This window comes from Brassica napus, unplaced genomic scaffold (assembly GCF_020379485.1).
Source record: "Brassica napus cultivar Da-Ae unplaced genomic scaffold, Da-Ae ScsIHWf_1080;HRSCAF=1541, whole genome shotgun sequence".
NCBI classification, from domain to species: Eukaryota; Viridiplantae; Streptophyta; class Magnoliopsida; order Brassicales; family Brassicaceae; genus Brassica; species Brassica napus.
Genome location: NW_026014505.1, coordinates 1 through 18,439, shown reverse-complemented (window position 1 = coordinate 18,439; position 18,439 = coordinate 1). Strand labels below are relative to the sequence as shown.

At 45.6% G+C, this 18,439-nt stretch overlaps 36 non-coding genes across 36 annotated transcripts; all 36 read left to right on the top strand.

Moving 5' to 3' along the window:
- Positions 1 to 329: 329 nt before the first annotated feature.
- LOC125595686 lies at positions 330 to 448 on the top strand. Its single transcript, XR_007330514.1, has one exon. It is a non-coding gene; the product is annotated as a 5S ribosomal RNA (ribosomal RNA).
- A 384-nt stretch (positions 449 to 832) lies between these two features.
- LOC125595684 lies at positions 833 to 951 on the top strand. The gene has a single exon (XR_007330512.1). It is a non-coding gene; the product is annotated as a 5S ribosomal RNA (ribosomal RNA).
- A 384-nt stretch (positions 952 to 1,335) lies between these two features.
- Positions 1,336 to 1,454, top strand: LOC125595683. Its single transcript, XR_007330511.1, has one exon. It is a non-coding gene; the product is annotated as a 5S ribosomal RNA (ribosomal RNA).
- Positions 1,455 to 1,838: 384 nt separating this feature from the next.
- Positions 1,839 to 1,957, top strand: LOC125595682. The gene has a single exon (XR_007330510.1). It is a non-coding gene; the product is annotated as a 5S ribosomal RNA (ribosomal RNA).
- Positions 1,958 to 2,341: 384 nt separating this feature from the next.
- Positions 2,342 to 2,460, top strand: LOC125595681. The gene has a single exon (XR_007330509.1). It is a non-coding gene; the product is annotated as a 5S ribosomal RNA (ribosomal RNA).
- A 384-nt stretch (positions 2,461 to 2,844) lies between these two features.
- Positions 2,845 to 2,963, top strand: LOC125595680. The gene has a single exon (XR_007330508.1). It is a non-coding gene; the product is annotated as a 5S ribosomal RNA (ribosomal RNA).
- A 383-nt stretch (positions 2,964 to 3,346) lies between these two features.
- LOC125595679 lies at positions 3,347 to 3,465 on the top strand. Its single transcript, XR_007330507.1, has one exon. It is a non-coding gene; the product is annotated as a 5S ribosomal RNA (ribosomal RNA).
- Positions 3,466 to 3,848: 383 nt separating this feature from the next.
- LOC125595678 lies at positions 3,849 to 3,967 on the top strand. The gene has a single exon (XR_007330506.1). It is a non-coding gene; the product is annotated as a 5S ribosomal RNA (ribosomal RNA).
- Positions 3,968 to 4,350: 383 nt separating this feature from the next.
- On the top strand, positions 4,351 to 4,469 carry LOC125595677. The gene has a single exon (XR_007330505.1). It is a non-coding gene; the product is annotated as a 5S ribosomal RNA (ribosomal RNA).
- A 383-nt stretch (positions 4,470 to 4,852) lies between these two features.
- Positions 4,853 to 4,971, top strand: LOC125595676. The gene has a single exon (XR_007330503.1). It is a non-coding gene; the product is annotated as a 5S ribosomal RNA (ribosomal RNA).
- Positions 4,972 to 5,354: 383 nt separating this feature from the next.
- On the top strand, positions 5,355 to 5,473 carry LOC125595675. The gene has a single exon (XR_007330502.1). It is a non-coding gene; the product is annotated as a 5S ribosomal RNA (ribosomal RNA).
- A 384-nt stretch (positions 5,474 to 5,857) lies between these two features.
- On the top strand, positions 5,858 to 5,976 carry LOC125595673. Its single transcript, XR_007330500.1, has one exon. It is a non-coding gene; the product is annotated as a 5S ribosomal RNA (ribosomal RNA).
- Positions 5,977 to 6,359: 383 nt separating this feature from the next.
- Positions 6,360 to 6,478, top strand: LOC125595672. Its single transcript, XR_007330499.1, has one exon. It is a non-coding gene; the product is annotated as a 5S ribosomal RNA (ribosomal RNA).
- Positions 6,479 to 6,862: 384 nt separating this feature from the next.
- LOC125595671 lies at positions 6,863 to 6,981 on the top strand. Its single transcript, XR_007330498.1, has one exon. It is a non-coding gene; the product is annotated as a 5S ribosomal RNA (ribosomal RNA).
- A 384-nt stretch (positions 6,982 to 7,365) lies between these two features.
- Positions 7,366 to 7,484, top strand: LOC125595670. Its single transcript, XR_007330497.1, has one exon. It is a non-coding gene; the product is annotated as a 5S ribosomal RNA (ribosomal RNA).
- Positions 7,485 to 7,868: 384 nt separating this feature from the next.
- On the top strand, positions 7,869 to 7,987 carry LOC125595669. The gene has a single exon (XR_007330496.1). It is a non-coding gene; the product is annotated as a 5S ribosomal RNA (ribosomal RNA).
- A 384-nt stretch (positions 7,988 to 8,371) lies between these two features.
- On the top strand, positions 8,372 to 8,490 carry LOC125595668. The gene has a single exon (XR_007330495.1). It is a non-coding gene; the product is annotated as a 5S ribosomal RNA (ribosomal RNA).
- Positions 8,491 to 8,874: 384 nt separating this feature from the next.
- LOC125595667 lies at positions 8,875 to 8,993 on the top strand. Its single transcript, XR_007330494.1, has one exon. It is a non-coding gene; the product is annotated as a 5S ribosomal RNA (ribosomal RNA).
- A 384-nt stretch (positions 8,994 to 9,377) lies between these two features.
- LOC125595666 lies at positions 9,378 to 9,496 on the top strand. The gene has a single exon (XR_007330493.1). It is a non-coding gene; the product is annotated as a 5S ribosomal RNA (ribosomal RNA).
- Positions 9,497 to 9,880: 384 nt separating this feature from the next.
- Positions 9,881 to 9,999, top strand: LOC125595665. The gene has a single exon (XR_007330492.1). It is a non-coding gene; the product is annotated as a 5S ribosomal RNA (ribosomal RNA).
- Positions 10,000 to 10,383: 384 nt separating this feature from the next.
- LOC125595664 lies at positions 10,384 to 10,502 on the top strand. Its single transcript, XR_007330491.1, has one exon. It is a non-coding gene; the product is annotated as a 5S ribosomal RNA (ribosomal RNA).
- Positions 10,503 to 10,886: 384 nt separating this feature from the next.
- Positions 10,887 to 11,005, top strand: LOC125595662. The gene has a single exon (XR_007330489.1). It is a non-coding gene; the product is annotated as a 5S ribosomal RNA (ribosomal RNA).
- A 384-nt stretch (positions 11,006 to 11,389) lies between these two features.
- LOC125595661 lies at positions 11,390 to 11,508 on the top strand. Its single transcript, XR_007330488.1, has one exon. It is a non-coding gene; the product is annotated as a 5S ribosomal RNA (ribosomal RNA).
- A 384-nt stretch (positions 11,509 to 11,892) lies between these two features.
- Positions 11,893 to 12,011, top strand: LOC125595660. Its single transcript, XR_007330487.1, has one exon. It is a non-coding gene; the product is annotated as a 5S ribosomal RNA (ribosomal RNA).
- Positions 12,012 to 12,395: 384 nt separating this feature from the next.
- LOC125595655 lies at positions 12,396 to 12,514 on the top strand. Its single transcript, XR_007330484.1, has one exon. It is a non-coding gene; the product is annotated as a 5S ribosomal RNA (ribosomal RNA).
- A 383-nt stretch (positions 12,515 to 12,897) lies between these two features.
- Positions 12,898 to 13,016, top strand: LOC125595644. The gene has a single exon (XR_007330473.1). It is a non-coding gene; the product is annotated as a 5S ribosomal RNA (ribosomal RNA).
- A 384-nt stretch (positions 13,017 to 13,400) lies between these two features.
- On the top strand, positions 13,401 to 13,519 carry LOC125595633. The gene has a single exon (XR_007330461.1). It is a non-coding gene; the product is annotated as a 5S ribosomal RNA (ribosomal RNA).
- A 384-nt stretch (positions 13,520 to 13,903) lies between these two features.
- Positions 13,904 to 14,022, top strand: LOC125595622. Its single transcript, XR_007330448.1, has one exon. It is a non-coding gene; the product is annotated as a 5S ribosomal RNA (ribosomal RNA).
- Positions 14,023 to 14,405: 383 nt separating this feature from the next.
- Positions 14,406 to 14,524, top strand: LOC125595611. Its single transcript, XR_007330437.1, has one exon. It is a non-coding gene; the product is annotated as a 5S ribosomal RNA (ribosomal RNA).
- Positions 14,525 to 14,907: 383 nt separating this feature from the next.
- Positions 14,908 to 15,026, top strand: LOC125595600. The gene has a single exon (XR_007330426.1). It is a non-coding gene; the product is annotated as a 5S ribosomal RNA (ribosomal RNA).
- A 383-nt stretch (positions 15,027 to 15,409) lies between these two features.
- LOC125595588 lies at positions 15,410 to 15,528 on the top strand. Its single transcript, XR_007330415.1, has one exon. It is a non-coding gene; the product is annotated as a 5S ribosomal RNA (ribosomal RNA).
- A 383-nt stretch (positions 15,529 to 15,911) lies between these two features.
- LOC125595697 lies at positions 15,912 to 16,030 on the top strand. The gene has a single exon (XR_007330524.1). It is a non-coding gene; the product is annotated as a 5S ribosomal RNA (ribosomal RNA).
- Positions 16,031 to 16,413: 383 nt separating this feature from the next.
- On the top strand, positions 16,414 to 16,532 carry LOC125595685. Its single transcript, XR_007330513.1, has one exon. It is a non-coding gene; the product is annotated as a 5S ribosomal RNA (ribosomal RNA).
- Positions 16,533 to 16,915: 383 nt separating this feature from the next.
- Positions 16,916 to 17,034, top strand: LOC125595674. Its single transcript, XR_007330501.1, has one exon. It is a non-coding gene; the product is annotated as a 5S ribosomal RNA (ribosomal RNA).
- Positions 17,035 to 17,416: 382 nt separating this feature from the next.
- On the top strand, positions 17,417 to 17,535 carry LOC125595663. The gene has a single exon (XR_007330490.1). It is a non-coding gene; the product is annotated as a 5S ribosomal RNA (ribosomal RNA).
- A 383-nt stretch (positions 17,536 to 17,918) lies between these two features.
- Positions 17,919 to 18,037, top strand: LOC125595582. Its single transcript, XR_007330409.1, has one exon. It is a non-coding gene; the product is annotated as a 5S ribosomal RNA (ribosomal RNA).
- Positions 18,038 to 18,439: the final 402 nt, after the last annotated feature.

Sequence of the window (18,439 nt, the reverse complement as noted above, 5' to 3'; positions counted from 1 at the left end):
AACTTCATAACTTTTGAACCGTGAGGAACTACGTCGCCCATAGCACCATTTCGGAAAGGCCCAGAAACCATAAAGGGCGGTGAATAGGGGTGGCAATTTTTCGGGCCCAAATTCAGCCGTTTTGACCCTCAAACGGGCTGCAGAAAGTTAAGGGACGTAAAAAAGGATCCCAATCGGATTTTCAGGTTGTTTTTGATGCTTTCTTAACGCCATTAACCTCGATGCACTATTCCGCTGAAAAAAAAATCACAAAATCATGTGGGCCCCACGGCCTTACACTTGGATTGGCCGAAACAAATGATATATGGAAACGCGAGTGATGTACTAACGGGTGCGATCATACCAGCACTAATGCACCGGATCCCATCAGAACTCCGCAGTTAAGCGTGCTTGGGCGAGAGTAGTACTAGGATGGGTGACCTCCCGGGAAGTCCTCGTGTTGCACCCCTTTTTATTATTATTTTTATTTTATTATTCGGCCTAAAACGAGTCTAAACTTGGAAACTTCATAACTTTTGAACCGTGAGGAACTACGTCGCCCATAGCACCATTTCGGAAAGGCCCAGAAACCATAAAGGGCGGTGAATAGGGGTGGCAATTTTTCGGGCCCAAATTCAGCCGTTTTGACCCTCAAACGGGCTGCAGAAAGTTAAGGGACGTAAAAAAGGATCCCAATCGGATTTTCAGGTTGTTTTTGATGCTTTCTTAACGCCATTAACCTCGATGCACTATTCCGCTGAAAAAAAAAATCACAAAATCATGTGGGCCCCACGGCCTTACACTTGGATTGGCCGAAACAAATGATATATGGAAACGCGAGTGATGTACTAACGGGTGCGATCATACCAGCACTAATGCACCGGATCCCATCAGAACTCCGCAGTTAAGCGTGCTTGGGCGAGAGTAGTACTAGGATGGGTGACCTCCCGGGAAGTCCTCGTGTTGCACCCCTTTTTATTATTATTTTTATTTTATTATTCGGCCTAAAACGAGTCTAAACTTGGAAACTTCATAACTTTTGAACCGTGAGGAACTACGTCGCCCATAGCACCATTTCGGAAAGGCCCAGAAACCATAAAGGGCGGTGAATAGGGGTGGCAATTTTTCGGGCCCAAATTCAGCCGTTTTGACCCTCAAACGGGCTGCAGAAAGTTAAGGGACGTAAAAAAGGATCCCAATCGGATTTTCAGGTTGTTTTTGATGCTTTCTTAACGCCATTAACCTCGATGCACTATTCCGCTGAAAAAAAAAATCACAAAATCATGTGGGCCCCACGGCCTTACACTTGGATTGGCCGAAACAAATGATATATGGAAACGCGAGTGATGTACTAACGGGTGCGATCATACCAGCACTAATGCACCGGATCCCATCAGAACTCCGCAGTTAAGCGTGCTTGGGCGAGAGTAGTACTAGGATGGGTGACCTCCCGGGAAGTCCTCGTGTTGCACCCCTTTTTATTATTATTTTTATTTTATTATTCGGCCTAAAACGAGTCTAAACTTGGAAACTTCATAACTTTTGAACCGTGAGGAACTACGTCGCCCATAGCACCATTTCGGAAAGGCCCAGAAACCATAAAGGGCGGTGAATAGGGGTGGCAATTTTTCGGGCCCAAATTCAGCCGTTTTGACCCTCAAACGGGCTGCAGAAAGTTAAGGGACGTAAAAAAGGATCCCAATCGGATTTTCAGGTTGTTTTTGATGCTTTCTTAACGCCATTAACCTCGATGCACTATTCCGCTGAAAAAAAAAATCACAAAATCATGTGGGCCCCACGGCCTTACACTTGGATTGGCCGAAACAAATGATATATGGAAACGCGAGTGATGTACTAACGGGTGCGATCATACCAGCACTAATGCACCGGATCCCATCAGAACTCCGCAGTTAAGCGTGCTTGGGCGAGAGTAGTACTAGGATGGGTGACCTCCCGGGAAGTCCTCGTGTTGCACCCCTTTTTATTATTATTTTTATTTTATTATTCGGCCTAAAACGAGTCTAAACTTGGAAACTTCATAACTTTTGAACCGTGAGGAACTACGTCGCCCATAGCACCATTTCGGAAAGGCCCAGAAACCATAAAGGGCGGTGAATAGGGGTGGCAATTTTTCGGGCCCAAATTCAGCCGTTTTGACCCTCAAACGGGCTGCAGAAAGTTAAGGGACGTAAAAAAGGATCCCAATCGGATTTTCAGGTTGTTTTTGATGCTTTCTTAACGCCATTAACCTCGATGCACTATTCCGCTGAAAAAAAAAATCACAAAATCATGTGGGCCCCACGGCCTTACACTTGGATTGGCCGAAACAAATGATATATGGAAACGCGAGTGATGTACTAACGGGTGCGATCATACCAGCACTAATGCACCGGATCCCATCAGAACTCCGCAGTTAAGCGTGCTTGGGCGAGAGTAGTACTAGGATGGGTGACCTCCCGGGAAGTCCTCGTGTTGCACCCCTTTTTATTATTATTTTTATTTTATTATTCGGCCTAAAACGAGTCTAAACTTGGAAACTTCATAACTTTTGAACCGTGAGGAACTACGTCGCCCATAGCACCATTTCGGAAAGGCCCAGAAACCATAAAGGGCGGTGAATAGGGGTGGCAATTTTTCGGGCCCAAATTCAGCCGTTTTGACCCTCAAACGGGCTGCAGAAAGTTAAGGGACGTAAAAAAGGATCCCAATCGGATTTTCAGGTTGTTTTTGATGCTTTCTTAACGCCATTAACCTCGATGCACTATTCCGCTGAAAAAAAAAATCACAAAATCATGTGGGCCCCACGGCCTTACACTTGGATTGGCCGAAACAAATGATATATGGAAACGCGAGTGATGTACTAACGGGTGCGATCATACCAGCACTAATGCACCGGATCCCATCAGAACTCCGCAGTTAAGCGTGCTTGGGCGAGAGTAGTACTAGGATGGGTGACCTCCCGGGAAGTCCTCGTGTTGCACCCCTTTTTATTATTATTTTTATTTTATTATTCGGCCTAAAACGAGTCTAAACTTGGAAACTTCATAACTTTTGAACCGTGAGGAACTACGTCGCCCATAGCACCATTTCGGAAAGGCCCAGAAACCATAAAGGGCGGTGAATAGGGGTGGCAATTTTTCGGGCCCAAATTCAGCCGTTTTGACCCTCAAACGGGCTGCAGAAAGTTAAGGGACGTAAAAAAGGATCCCAATCGGATTTTCAGGTTGTTTTTGATGCTTTCTTAACGCCATTAACCTCGATGCACTATTCCGCTGAAAAAAAAATCACAAAATCATGTGGGCCCCACGGCCTTACACTTGGATTGGCCGAAACAAATGATATATGGAAACGCGAGTGATGTACTAACGGGTGCGATCATACCAGCACTAATGCACCGGATCCCATCAGAACTCCGCAGTTAAGCGTGCTTGGGCGAGAGTAGTACTAGGATGGGTGACCTCCCGGGAAGTCCTCGTGTTGCACCCCTTTTTATTATTATTTTTATTTTATTATTCGGCCTAAAACGAGTCTAAACTTGGAAACTTCATAACTTTTGAACCGTGAGGAACTACGTCGCCCATAGCACCATTTCGGAAAGGCCCAGAAACCATAAAGGGCGGTGAATAGGGGTGGCAATTTTTCGGGCCCAAATTCAGCCGTTTTGACCCTCAAACGGGCTGCAGAAAGTTAAGGGACGTAAAAAAGGATCCCAATCGGATTTTCAGGTTGTTTTTGATGCTTTCTTAACGCCATTAACCTCGATGCACTATTCCGCTGAAAAAAAAATCACAAAATCATGTGGGCCCCACGGCCTTACACTTGGATTGGCCGAAACAAATGATATATGGAAACGCGAGTGATGTACTAACGGGTGCGATCATACCAGCACTAATGCACCGGATCCCATCAGAACTCCGCAGTTAAGCGTGCTTGGGCGAGAGTAGTACTAGGATGGGTGACCTCCCGGGAAGTCCTCGTGTTGCACCCCTTTTTATTATTATTTTTATTTTATTATTCGGCCTAAAACGAGTCTAAACTTGGAAACTTCATAACTTTTGAACCGTGAGGAACTACGTCGCCCATAGCACCATTTCGGAAAGGCCCAGAAACCATAAAGGGCGGTGAATAGGGGTGGCAATTTTTCGGGCCCAAATTCAGCCGTTTTGACCCTCAAACGGGCTGCAGAAAGTTAAGGGACGTAAAAAAGGATCCCAATCGGATTTTCAGGTTGTTTTTGATGCTTTCTTAACGCCATTAACCTCGATGCACTATTCCGCTGAAAAAAAAATCACAAAATCATGTGGGCCCCACGGCCTTACACTTGGATTGGCCGAAACAAATGATATATGGAAACGCGAGTGATGTACTAACGGGTGCGATCATACCAGCACTAATGCACCGGATCCCATCAGAACTCCGCAGTTAAGCGTGCTTGGGCGAGAGTAGTACTAGGATGGGTGACCTCCCGGGAAGTCCTCGTGTTGCACCCCTTTTTATTATTATTTTTATTTTATTATTCGGCCTAAAACGAGTCTAAACTTGGAAACTTCATAACTTTTGAACCGTGAGGAACTACGTCGCCCATAGCACCATTTCGGAAAGGCCCAGAAACCATAAAGGGCGGTGAATAGGGGTGGCAATTTTTCGGGCCCAAATTCAGCCGTTTTGACCCTCAAACGGGCTGCAGAAAGTTAAGGGACGTAAAAAAGGATCCCAATCGGATTTTCAGGTTGTTTTTGATGCTTTCTTAACGCCATTAACCTCGATGCACTATTCCGCTGAAAAAAAAATCACAAAATCATGTGGGCCCCACGGCCTTACACTTGGATTGGCCGAAACAAATGATATATGGAAACGCGAGTGATGTACTAACGGGTGCGATCATACCAGCACTAATGCACCGGATCCCATCAGAACTCCGCAGTTAAGCGTGCTTGGGCGAGAGTAGTACTAGGATGGGTGACCTCCCGGGAAGTCCTCGTGTTGCACCCCTTTTTATTATTATTTTTATTTTATTATTCGGCCTAAAACGAGTCTAAACTTGGAAACTTCATAACTTTTGAACCGTGAGGAACTACGTCGCCCATAGCACCATTTCGGAAAGGCCCAGAAACCATAAAGGGCGGTGAATAGGGGTGGCAATTTTTCGGGCCCAAATTCAGCCGTTTTGACCCTCAAACGGGCTGCAGAAAGTTAAGGGACGTAAAAAAGGATCCCAATCGGATTTTCAGGTTGTTTTTGATGCTTTCTTAACGCCATTAACCTCGATGCACTATTCCGCTGAAAAAAAAATCACAAAATCATGTGGGCCCCACGGCCTTACACTTGGATTGGCCGAAACAAATGATATATGGAAACGCGAGTGATGTACTAACGGGTGCGATCATACCAGCACTAATGCACCGGATCCCATCAGAACTCCGCAGTTAAGCGTGCTTGGGCGAGAGTAGTACTAGGATGGGTGACCTCCCGGGAAGTCCTCGTGTTGCACCCCTTTTTATTATTATTTTTATTTTATTATTCGGCCTAAAACGAGTCTAAACTTGGAAACTTCATAACTTTTGAACCGTGAGGAACTACGTCGCCCATAGCACCATTTCGGAAAGGCCCAGAAACCATAAAGGGCGGTGAATAGGGGTGGCAATTTTTCGGGCCCAAATTCAGCCGTTTTGACCCTCAAACGGGCTGCAGAAAGTTAAGGGACGTAAAAAAGGATCCCAATCGGATTTTCAGGTTGTTTTTGATGCTTTCTTAACGCCATTAACCTCGATGCACTATTCCGCTGAAAAAAAAAATCACAAAATCATGTGGGCCCCACGGCCTTACACTTGGATTGGCCGAAACAAATGATATATGGAAACGCGAGTGATGTACTAACGGGTGCGATCATACCAGCACTAATGCACCGGATCCCATCAGAACTCCGCAGTTAAGCGTGCTTGGGCGAGAGTAGTACTAGGATGGGTGACCTCCCGGGAAGTCCTCGTGTTGCACCCCTTTTTATTATTATTTTTATTTTATTATTCGGCCTAAAACGAGTCTAAACTTGGAAACTTCATAACTTTTGAACCGTGAGGAACTACGTCGCCCATAGCACCATTTCGGAAAGGCCCAGAAACCATAAAGGGCGGTGAATAGGGGTGGCAATTTTTCGGGCCCAAATTCAGCCGTTTTGACCCTCAAACGGGCTGCAGAAAGTTAAGGGACGTAAAAAAGGATCCCAATCGGATTTTCAGGTTGTTTTTGATGCTTTCTTAACGCCATTAACCTCGATGCACTATTCCGCTGAAAAAAAAATCACAAAATCATGTGGGCCCCACGGCCTTACACTTGGATTGGCCGAAACAAATGATATATGGAAACGCGAGTGATGTACTAACGGGTGCGATCATACCAGCACTAATGCACCGGATCCCATCAGAACTCCGCAGTTAAGCGTGCTTGGGCGAGAGTAGTACTAGGATGGGTGACCTCCCGGGAAGTCCTCGTGTTGCACCCCTTTTTATTATTATTTTTATTTTATTATTCGGCCTAAAACGAGTCTAAACTTGGAAACTTCATAACTTTTGAACCGTGAGGAACTACGTCGCCCATAGCACCATTTCGGAAAGGCCCAGAAACCATAAAGGGCGGTGAATAGGGGTGGCAATTTTTCGGGCCCAAATTCAGCCGTTTTGACCCTCAAACGGGCTGCAGAAAGTTAAGGGACGTAAAAAAGGATCCCAATCGGATTTTCAGGTTGTTTTTGATGCTTTCTTAACGCCATTAACCTCGATGCACTATTCCGCTGAAAAAAAAAATCACAAAATCATGTGGGCCCCACGGCCTTACACTTGGATTGGCCGAAACAAATGATATATGGAAACGCGAGTGATGTACTAACGGGTGCGATCATACCAGCACTAATGCACCGGATCCCATCAGAACTCCGCAGTTAAGCGTGCTTGGGCGAGAGTAGTACTAGGATGGGTGACCTCCCGGGAAGTCCTCGTGTTGCACCCCTTTTTATTATTATTTTTATTTTATTATTCGGCCTAAAACGAGTCTAAACTTGGAAACTTCATAACTTTTGAACCGTGAGGAACTACGTCGCCCATAGCACCATTTCGGAAAGGCCCAGAAACCATAAAGGGCGGTGAATAGGGGTGGCAATTTTTCGGGCCCAAATTCAGCCGTTTTGACCCTCAAACGGGCTGCAGAAAGTTAAGGGACGTAAAAAAGGATCCCAATCGGATTTTCAGGTTGTTTTTGATGCTTTCTTAACGCCATTAACCTCGATGCACTATTCCGCTGAAAAAAAAAATCACAAAATCATGTGGGCCCCACGGCCTTACACTTGGATTGGCCGAAACAAATGATATATGGAAACGCGAGTGATGTACTAACGGGTGCGATCATACCAGCACTAATGCACCGGATCCCATCAGAACTCCGCAGTTAAGCGTGCTTGGGCGAGAGTAGTACTAGGATGGGTGACCTCCCGGGAAGTCCTCGTGTTGCACCCCTTTTTATTATTATTTTTATTTTATTATTCGGCCTAAAACGAGTCTAAACTTGGAAACTTCATAACTTTTGAACCGTGAGGAACTACGTCGCCCATAGCACCATTTCGGAAAGGCCCAGAAACCATAAAGGGCGGTGAATAGGGGTGGCAATTTTTCGGGCCCAAATTCAGCCGTTTTGACCCTCAAACGGGCTGCAGAAAGTTAAGGGACGTAAAAAAGGATCCCAATCGGATTTTCAGGTTGTTTTTGATGCTTTCTTAACGCCATTAACCTCGATGCACTATTCCGCTGAAAAAAAAAATCACAAAATCATGTGGGCCCCACGGCCTTACACTTGGATTGGCCGAAACAAATGATATATGGAAACGCGAGTGATGTACTAACGGGTGCGATCATACCAGCACTAATGCACCGGATCCCATCAGAACTCCGCAGTTAAGCGTGCTTGGGCGAGAGTAGTACTAGGATGGGTGACCTCCCGGGAAGTCCTCGTGTTGCACCCCTTTTTATTATTATTTTTATTTTATTATTCGGCCTAAAACGAGTCTAAACTTGGAAACTTCATAACTTTTGAACCGTGAGGAACTACGTCGCCCATAGCACCATTTCGGAAAGGCCCAGAAACCATAAAGGGCGGTGAATAGGGGTGGCAATTTTTCGGGCCCAAATTCAGCCGTTTTGACCCTCAAACGGGCTGCAGAAAGTTAAGGGACGTAAAAAAGGATCCCAATCGGATTTTCAGGTTGTTTTTGATGCTTTCTTAACGCCATTAACCTCGATGCACTATTCCGCTGAAAAAAAAAATCACAAAATCATGTGGGCCCCACGGCCTTACACTTGGATTGGCCGAAACAAATGATATATGGAAACGCGAGTGATGTACTAACGGGTGCGATCATACCAGCACTAATGCACCGGATCCCATCAGAACTCCGCAGTTAAGCGTGCTTGGGCGAGAGTAGTACTAGGATGGGTGACCTCCCGGGAAGTCCTCGTGTTGCACCCCTTTTTATTATTATTTTTATTTTATTATTCGGCCTAAAACGAGTCTAAACTTGGAAACTTCATAACTTTTGAACCGTGAGGAACTACGTCGCCCATAGCACCATTTCGGAAAGGCCCAGAAACCATAAAGGGCGGTGAATAGGGGTGGCAATTTTTCGGGCCCAAATTCAGCCGTTTTGACCCTCAAACGGGCTGCAGAAAGTTAAGGGACGTAAAAAAGGATCCCAATCGGATTTTCAGGTTGTTTTTGATGCTTTCTTAACGCCATTAACCTCGATGCACTATTCCGCTGAAAAAAAAAATCACAAAATCATGTGGGCCCCACGGCCTTACACTTGGATTGGCCGAAACAAATGATATATGGAAACGCGAGTGATGTACTAACGGGTGCGATCATACCAGCACTAATGCACCGGATCCCATCAGAACTCCGCAGTTAAGCGTGCTTGGGCGAGAGTAGTACTAGGATGGGTGACCTCCCGGGAAGTCCTCGTGTTGCACCCCTTTTTATTATTATTTTTATTTTATTATTCGGCCTAAAACGAGTCTAAACTTGGAAACTTCATAACTTTTGAACCGTGAGGAACTACGTCGCCCATAGCACCATTTCGGAAAGGCCCAGAAACCATAAAGGGCGGTGAATAGGGGTGGCAATTTTTCGGGCCCAAATTCAGCCGTTTTGACCCTCAAACGGGCTGCAGAAAGTTAAGGGACGTAAAAAAGGATCCCAATCGGATTTTCAGGTTGTTTTTGATGCTTTCTTAACGCCATTAACCTCGATGCACTATTCCGCTGAAAAAAAAAATCACAAAATCATGTGGGCCCCACGGCCTTACACTTGGATTGGCCGAAACAAATGATATATGGAAACGCGAGTGATGTACTAACGGGTGCGATCATACCAGCACTAATGCACCGGATCCCATCAGAACTCCGCAGTTAAGCGTGCTTGGGCGAGAGTAGTACTAGGATGGGTGACCTCCCGGGAAGTCCTCGTGTTGCACCCCTTTTTATTATTATTTTTATTTTATTATTCGGCCTAAAACGAGTCTAAACTTGGAAACTTCATAACTTTTGAACCGTGAGGAACTACGTCGCCCATAGCACCATTTCGGAAAGGCCCAGAAACCATAAAGGGCGGTGAATAGGGGTGGCAATTTTTCGGGCCCAAATTCAGCCGTTTTGACCCTCAAACGGGCTGCAGAAAGTTAAGGGACGTAAAAAAGGATCCCAATCGGATTTTCAGGTTGTTTTTGATGCTTTCTTAACGCCATTAACCTCGATGCACTATTCCGCTGAAAAAAAAAATCACAAAATCATGTGGGCCCCACGGCCTTACACTTGGATTGGCCGAAACAAATGATATATGGAAACGCGAGTGATGTACTAACGGGTGCGATCATACCAGCACTAATGCACCGGATCCCATCAGAACTCCGCAGTTAAGCGTGCTTGGGCGAGAGTAGTACTAGGATGGGTGACCTCCCGGGAAGTCCTCGTGTTGCACCCCTTTTTATTATTATTTTTATTTTATTATTCGGCCTAAAACGAGTCTAAACTTGGAAACTTCATAACTTTTGAACCGTGAGGAACTACGTCGCCCATAGCACCATTTCGGAAAGGCCCAGAAACCATAAAGGGCGGTGAATAGGGGTGGCAATTTTTCGGGCCCAAATTCAGCCGTTTTGACCCTCAAACGGGCTGCAGAAAGTTAAGGGACGTAAAAAAGGATCCCAATCGGATTTTCAGGTTGTTTTTGATGCTTTCTTAACGCCATTAACCTCGATGCACTATTCCGCTGAAAAAAAAAATCACAAAATCATGTGGGCCCCACGGCCTTACACTTGGATTGGCCGAAACAAATGATATATGGAAACGCGAGTGATGTACTAACGGGTGCGATCATACCAGCACTAATGCACCGGATCCCATCAGAACTCCGCAGTTAAGCGTGCTTGGGCGAGAGTAGTACTAGGATGGGTGACCTCCCGGGAAGTCCTCGTGTTGCACCCCTTTTTATTATTATTTTTATTTTATTATTCGGCCTAAAACGAGTCTAAACTTGGAAACTTCATAACTTTTGAACCGTGAGGAACTACGTCGCCCATAGCACCATTTCGGAAAGGCCCAGAAACCATAAAGGGCGGTGAATAGGGGTGGCAATTTTTCGGGCCCAAATTCAGCCGTTTTGACCCTCAAACGGGCTGCAGAAAGTTAAGGGACGTAAAAAAGGATCCCAATCGGATTTTCAGGTTGTTTTTGATGCTTTCTTAACGCCATTAACCTCGATGCACTATTCCGCTGAAAAAAAAAATCACAAAATCATGTGGGCCCCACGGCCTTACACTTGGATTGGCCGAAACAAATGATATATGGAAACGCGAGTGATGTACTAACGGGTGCGATCATACCAGCACTAATGCACCGGATCCCATCAGAACTCCGCAGTTAAGCGTGCTTGGGCGAGAGTAGTACTAGGATGGGTGACCTCCCGGGAAGTCCTCGTGTTGCACCCCTTTTTATTATTATTTTTATTTTATTATTCGGCCTAAAACGAGTCTAAACTTGGAAACTTCATAACTTTTGAACCGTGAGGAACTACGTCGCCCATAGCACCATTTCGGAAAGGCCCAGAAACCATAAAGGGCGGTGAATAGGGGTGGCAATTTTTCGGGCCCAAATTCAGCCGTTTTGACCCTCAAACGGGCTGCAGAAAGTTAAGGGACGTAAAAAAGGATCCCAATCGGATTTTCAGGTTGTTTTTGATGCTTTCTTAACGCCATTAACCTCGATGCACTATTCCGCTGAAAAAAAAAATCACAAAATCATGTGGGCCCCACGGCCTTACACTTGGATTGGCCGAAACAAATGATATATGGAAACGCGAGTGATGTACTAACGGGTGCGATCATACCAGCACTAATGCACCGGATCCCATCAGAACTCCGCAGTTAAGCGTGCTTGGGCGAGAGTAGTACTAGGATGGGTGACCTCCCGGGAAGTCCTCGTGTTGCACCCCTTTTTATTATTATTTTTATTTTATTATTCGGCCTAAAACGAGTCTAAACTTGGAAACTTCATAACTTTTGAACCGTGAGGAACTACGTCGCCCATAGCACCATTTCGGAAAGGCCCAGAAACCATAAAGGGCGGTGAATAGGGGTGGCAATTTTTCGGGCCCAAATTCAGCCGTTTTGACCCTCAAACGGGCTGCAGAAAGTTAAGGGACGTAAAAAAGGATCCCAATCGGATTTTCAGGTTGTTTTTGATGCTTTCTTAACGCCATTAACCTCGATGCACTATTCCGCTGAAAAAAAAAATCACAAAATCATGTGGGCCCCACGGCCTTACACTTGGATTGGCCGAAACAAATGATATATGGAAACGCGAGTGATGTACTAACGGGTGCGATCATACCAGCACTAATGCACCGGATCCCATCAGAACTCCGCAGTTAAGCGTGCTTGGGCGAGAGTAGTACTAGGATGGGTGACCTCCCGGGAAGTCCTCGTGTTGCACCCCTTTTTATTATTATTTTTATTTTATTATTCGGCCTAAAACGAGTCTAAACTTGGAAACTTCATAACTTTTGAACCGTGAGGAACTACGTCGCCCATAGCACCATTTCGGAAAGGCCCAGAAACCATAAAGGGCGGTGAATAGGGGTGGCAATTTTTCGGGCCCAAATTCAGCCGTTTTGACCCTCAAACGGGCTGCAGAAAGTTAAGGGACGTAAAAAAGGATCCCAATCGGATTTTCAGGTTGTTTTTGATGCTTTCTTAACGCCATTAACCTCGATGCACTATTCCGCTGAAAAAAAAAATCACAAAATCATGTGGGCCCCACGGCCTTACACTTGGATTGGCCGAAACAAATGATATATGGAAACGCGAGTGATGTACTAACGGGTGCGATCATACCAGCACTAATGCACCGGATCCCATCAGAACTCCGCAGTTAAGCGTGCTTGGGCGAGAGTAGTACTAGGATGGGTGACCTCCCGGGAAGTCCTCGTGTTGCACCCCTTTTTATTATTATTTTTATTTTATTATTCGGCCTAAAACGAGTCTAAACTTGGAAACTTCATAACTTTTGAACCGTGAGGAACTACGTCGCCCATAGCACCATTTCGGAAAGGCCCAGAAACCATAAAGGGCGGTGAATAGGGGTGGCAATTTTTCGGGCCCAAATTCAGCCGTTTTGACCCTCAAACGGGCTGCAGAAAGTTAAGGGACGTAAAAAAGGATCCCAATCGGATTTTCAGGTTGTTTTTGATGCTTTCTTAACGCCATTAACCTCGATGCACTATTCCGCTGAAAAAAAAATCACAAAATCATGTGGGCCCCACGGCCTTACACTTGGATTGGCCGAAACAAATGATATATGGAAACGCGAGTGATGTACTAACGGGTGCGATCATACCAGCACTAATGCACCGGATCCCATCAGAACTCCGCAGTTAAGCGTGCTTGGGCGAGAGTAGTACTAGGATGGGTGACCTCCCGGGAAGTCCTCGTGTTGCACCCCTTTTTATTATTATTTTTATTTTATTATTCGGCCTAAAACGAGTCTAAACTTGGAAACTTCATAACTTTTGAACCGTGAGGAACTACGTCGCCCATAGCACCATTTCGGAAAGGCCCAGAAACCATAAAGGGCGGTGAATAGGGGTGGCAATTTTTCGGGCCCAAATTCAGCCGTTTTGACCCTCAAACGGGCTGCAGAAAGTTAAGGGACGTAAAAAAGGATCCCAATCGGATTTTCAGGTTGTTTTTGATGCTTTCTTAACGCCATTAACCTCGATGCACTATTCCGCTGAAAAAAAAAATCACAAAATCATGTGGGCCCCACGGCCTTACACTTGGATTGGCCGAAACAAATGATATATGGAAACGCGAGTGATGTACTAACGGGTGCGATCATACCAGCACTAATGCACCGGATCCCATCAGAACTCCGCAGTTAAGCGTGCTTGGGCGAGAGTAGTACTAGGATGGGTGACCTCCCGGGAAGTCCTCGTGTTGCACCCCTTTTTATTATTATTTTTATTTTATTATTCGGCCTAAAACGAGTCTAAACTTGGAAACTTCATAACTTTTGAACCGTGAGGAACTACGTCGCCCATAGCACCATTTCGGAAAGGCCCAGAAACCATAAAGGGCGGTGAATAGGGGTGGCAATTTTTCGGGCCCAAATTCAGCCGTTTTGACCCTCAAACGGGCTGCAGAAAGTTAAGGGACGTAAAAAAGGATCCCAATCGGATTTTCAGGTTGTTTTTGATGCTTTCTTAACGCCATTAACCTCGATGCACTATTCCGCTGAAAAAAAAAATCACAAAATCATGTGGGCCCCACGGCCTTACACTTGGATTGGCCGAAACAAATGATATATGGAAACGCGAGTGATGTACTAACGGGTGCGATCATACCAGCACTAATGCACCGGATCCCATCAGAACTCCGCAGTTAAGCGTGCTTGGGCGAGAGTAGTACTAGGATGGGTGACCTCCCGGGAAGTCCTCGTGTTGCACCCCTTTTTATTATTATTTTTATTTTATTATTCGGCCTAAAACGAGTCTAAACTTGGAAACTTCATAACTTTTGAACCGTGAGGAACTACGTCGCCCATAGCACCATTTCGGAAAGGCCCAGAAACCATAAAGGGCGGTGAATAGGGGTGGCAATTTTTCGGGCCCAAATTCAGCCGTTTTGACCCTCAAACGGGCTGCAGAAAGTTAAGGGACGTAAAAAAGGATCCCAATCGGATTTTCAGGTTGTTTTTGATGCTTTCTTAACGCCATTAACCTCGATGCACTATTCCGCTGAAAAAAAAATCACAAAATCATGTGGGCCCCACGGCCTTACACTTGGATTGGCCGAAACAAATGATATATGGAAACGCGAGTGATGTACTAACGGGTGCGATCATACCAGCACTAATGCACCGGATCCCATCAGAACTCCGCAGTTAAGCGTGCTTGGGCGAGAGTAGTACTAGGATGGGTGACCTCCCGGGAAGTCCTCGTGTTGCACCCCTTTTTATTATTATTTTTATTTTATTATTCGGCCTAAAACGAGTCTAAACTTGGAAACTTCATAACTTTTGAACCGTGAGGAACTACGTCGCCCATAGCACCATTTCGGAAAGGCCCAGAAACCATAAAGGGCGGTGAATAGGGGTGGCAATTTTTCGGGCCCAAATTCAGCCGTTTTGACCCTCAAACGGGCTGCAGAAAGTTAAGGGACGTAAAAAAGGATCCCAATCGGATTTTCAGGTTGTTTTTGATGCTTTCTTAACGCCATTAACCTCGATGCACTATTCCGCTGAAAAAAAAATCACAAAATCATGTGGGCCCCACGGCCTTACACTTGGATTGGCCGAAACAAATGATATATGGAAACGCGAGTGATGTACTAACGGGTGCGATCATACCAGCACTAATGCACCGGATCCCATCAGAACTCCGCAGTTAAGCGTGCTTGGGCGAGAGTAGTACTAGGATGGGTGACCTCCCGGGAAGTCCTCGTGTTGCACCCCTTTTTATTATTATTTTTATTTTATTATTCGGCCTAAAACGAGTCTAAACTTGGAAACTTCATAACTTTTGAACCGTGAGGAACTACGTCGCCCATAGCACCATTTCGGAAAGGCCCAGAAACCATAAAGGGCGGTGAATAGGGGTGGCAATTTTTCGGGCCCAAATTCAGCCGTTTTGACCCTCAAACGGGCTGCAGAAAGTTAAGGGACGTAAAAAAGGATCCCAATCGGATTTTCAGGTTGTTTTTGATGCTTTCTTAACGCCATTAACCTCGATGCACTATTCCGCTGAAAAAAAAATCACAAAATCATGTGGGCCCCACGGCCTTACACTTGGATTGGCCGAAACAAATGATATATGGAAACGCGAGTGATGTACTAACGGGTGCGATCATACCAGCACTAATGCACCGGATCCCATCAGAACTCCGCAGTTAAGCGTGCTTGGGCGAGAGTAGTACTAGGATGGGTGACCTCCCGGGAAGTCCTCGTGTTGCACCCCTTTTTATTATTATTTTTATTTTATTATTCGGCCTAAAACGAGTCTAAACTTGGAAACTTCATAACTTTTGAACCGTGAGGAACTACGTCGCCCATAGCACCATTTCGGAAAGGCCCAGAAACCATAAAGGGCGGTGAATAGGGGTGGCAATTTTTCGGGCCCAAATTCAGCCGTTTTGACCCTCAAACGGGCTGCAGAAAGTTAAGGGACGTAAAAAAGGATCCCAATCGGATTTTCAGGTTTTTTTGATGCTTTCTTAACGCCATTAACCTCGATGCACTATTCCGCTGAAAAAAAAAATCACAAAATCATGTGGGCCCCACGGCCTTACACTTGGATTGGCCGAAACAAATGATATATGGAAACGCGAGTGATGTACTAACGGGTGCGATCATACCAGCACTAATGCACCGGATCCCATCAGAACTCCGCAGTTAAGCGTGCTTGGGCGAGAGTAGTACTAGGATGGGTGACCTCCCGGGAAGTCCTCGTGTTGCACCCCTTTTTATTATTATTTTTATTTTATTATTCGGCCTAAAACGAGTCTAAACTTGGAAACTTCATAACTTTTGAACCGTGAGGAACTACGTCGCCCATAGCACCATTTCGGAAAGGCCCAGAAACCATAAAGGGCGGTGAATAGGGGTGGCAATTTTTCGGGCCCAAATTCAGCCGTTTTGACCCTCAAACGGGCTGCAGAAAGTTAAGGGACGTAAAAAAGGATCCCAATCGGATTTTCAGGTTGTTTTTGATGCTTTCTTAACGCCATTAACCTCGATGCACTATTCCGCTGAAAAAAAAATCACAAAATCATGTGGGCCCCACGGCCTTACACTTGGATTGGCCGAAACAAATGATATATGGAAACGCGAGTGATGTACTAACGGGTGCGATCATACCAGCACTAATGCACCGGATCCCATCAGAACTCCGCAGTTAAGCGTGCTTGGGCGAGAGTAGTACTAGGATGGGTGACCTCCCGGGAAGTCCTCGTGTTGCACCCCTTTTTATTATTATTTTTATTTTATTATTCGGCCTAAAACGAGTCTAAACTTGGAAACTTCATAACTTTTGAACCGTGAGGAACTACGTCGCCCATAGCACCATTTCGGAAAGGCCCAGAAACCATAAAGGGCGGTGAATAGGGGTGGCAATTTTTCGGGCCCAAATTCAGCCGTTTTGACCCTCAAACGGGCTGCAGAAAGTTAAGGGACGTAAAAAAGGATCCCAATCGGATTTTCAGGTTGTTTTTGATGCTTTCTTAACGCCATTAACCTCGATGCACTATTCCGCTGAAAAAAAAATCACAAAATCATGTGGGCCCCACGGCCTTACACTTGGATTGGCCGAAACAAATGATATATGGAAACGCGAGTGATGTACTAACGGGTGCGATCATACCAGCACTAATGCACCGGATCCCATCAGAACTCCGCAGTTAAGCGTGCTTGGGCGAGAGTAGTACTAGGATGGGTGACCTCCCGGGAAGTCCTCGTGTTGCACCCCTTTTATTATTATTTTTATTTTATTATTCGGCCTAAAACGAGTCTAAACTTGGAAACTTCATAACTTTTGAACCGTGAGGAACTACGTCGCCCATAGCACCATTTCGGAAAGGCCCAGAAACCATAAAGGGCGGTGAATAGGGGTGGCAATTTTTCGGGCCCAAATTCAGCCGTTTTGACCCTCAAACGGGCTGCAGAAAGTTAAGGGACGTAAAAAAGGATCCCAATCGGATTTTCAGGTTGTTTTTGATGCTTTCTTAACGCCATTAACCTCGATGCACTATTCCGCTGAAAAAAAAATCACAAAATCATGTGGGCCCCACGGCCTTACACTTGGATTGGCCGAAACAAATGATATATGGAAACGCGAGTGATGTACTAACGGGTGCGATCATACCAGCACTAATGCACCGGATCCCATCAGAACTCCGCAGTTAAGCGTGCTTGGGCGAGAGTAGTACTAGGATGGGTGACCTCCCGGGAAGTCCTCGTGTTGCACCCCTTTTTATTATTATTTTTATTTTATTATTCGGCCTAAAACGAGTCTAAACTTGGAAACTTCATAACTTTTGAACCGTGAGGAACTACGTCGCCCATAGCACCATTTCGGAAAGGCCCAGAAACCATAAAGGGCGGTGAATAGGGGTGGCAATTTTTCGGGCCCAAATTCAGCCGTTTTGACCCTCAAACGGGCTGCAGAAAGTTAAGGGACGTAAAAAAGGATCCCAATCGGATTTTCAGGTTGTTTTTGATGCTTTCTTAACGCCATTAACCTCGATGCACTATTCCGCTGAAAAAAAAATCACAAAATCATGTGGGCCCCACGGCCTTACACTTGGATTGGCCGAAACAAATGATATATGGAAACGCGAGTGATGTACTAACGGGTGCGATCATACCAGCACTAATGCACCGGATCCCATCAGAACTCCGCAGTTAAGCGTGCTTGGGCGAGAGTAGTACTAGGATGGGTGACCTCCCGGGAAGTCCTCGTGTTGCACCCCTTTTTATTATTATTTTTATTTTATTATTCGGCCTAAAACGAGTCTAAACTTGGAAACTTCATAACTTTTGAACCGTGAGGAACTACGTCGCCCATAGCACCATTTCGGAAAGGCCCCAAACCATAAAGGGCGGTGAATAGGGGTGGCAATTTTTCGGGCCCAAATTCAGCCGTTTTGACCCTCAAACGGCTGCAGAAAGTTAAGGGACGTAAAAAAGGATCCCAATCGGATTTTCAGGTTGTTTTTGATGCTTTCTTAACGCCATTAACCTCGATGCACTATTCCGCGAAAAAAAAAATCACAAAATCATGTGGGCCCCACGGCCTTACACTTGGATTGGCCGAAACAAATGATATATGGAAACGCGAGTGATGTACTAACGGTGCGATCATACCAGCACTA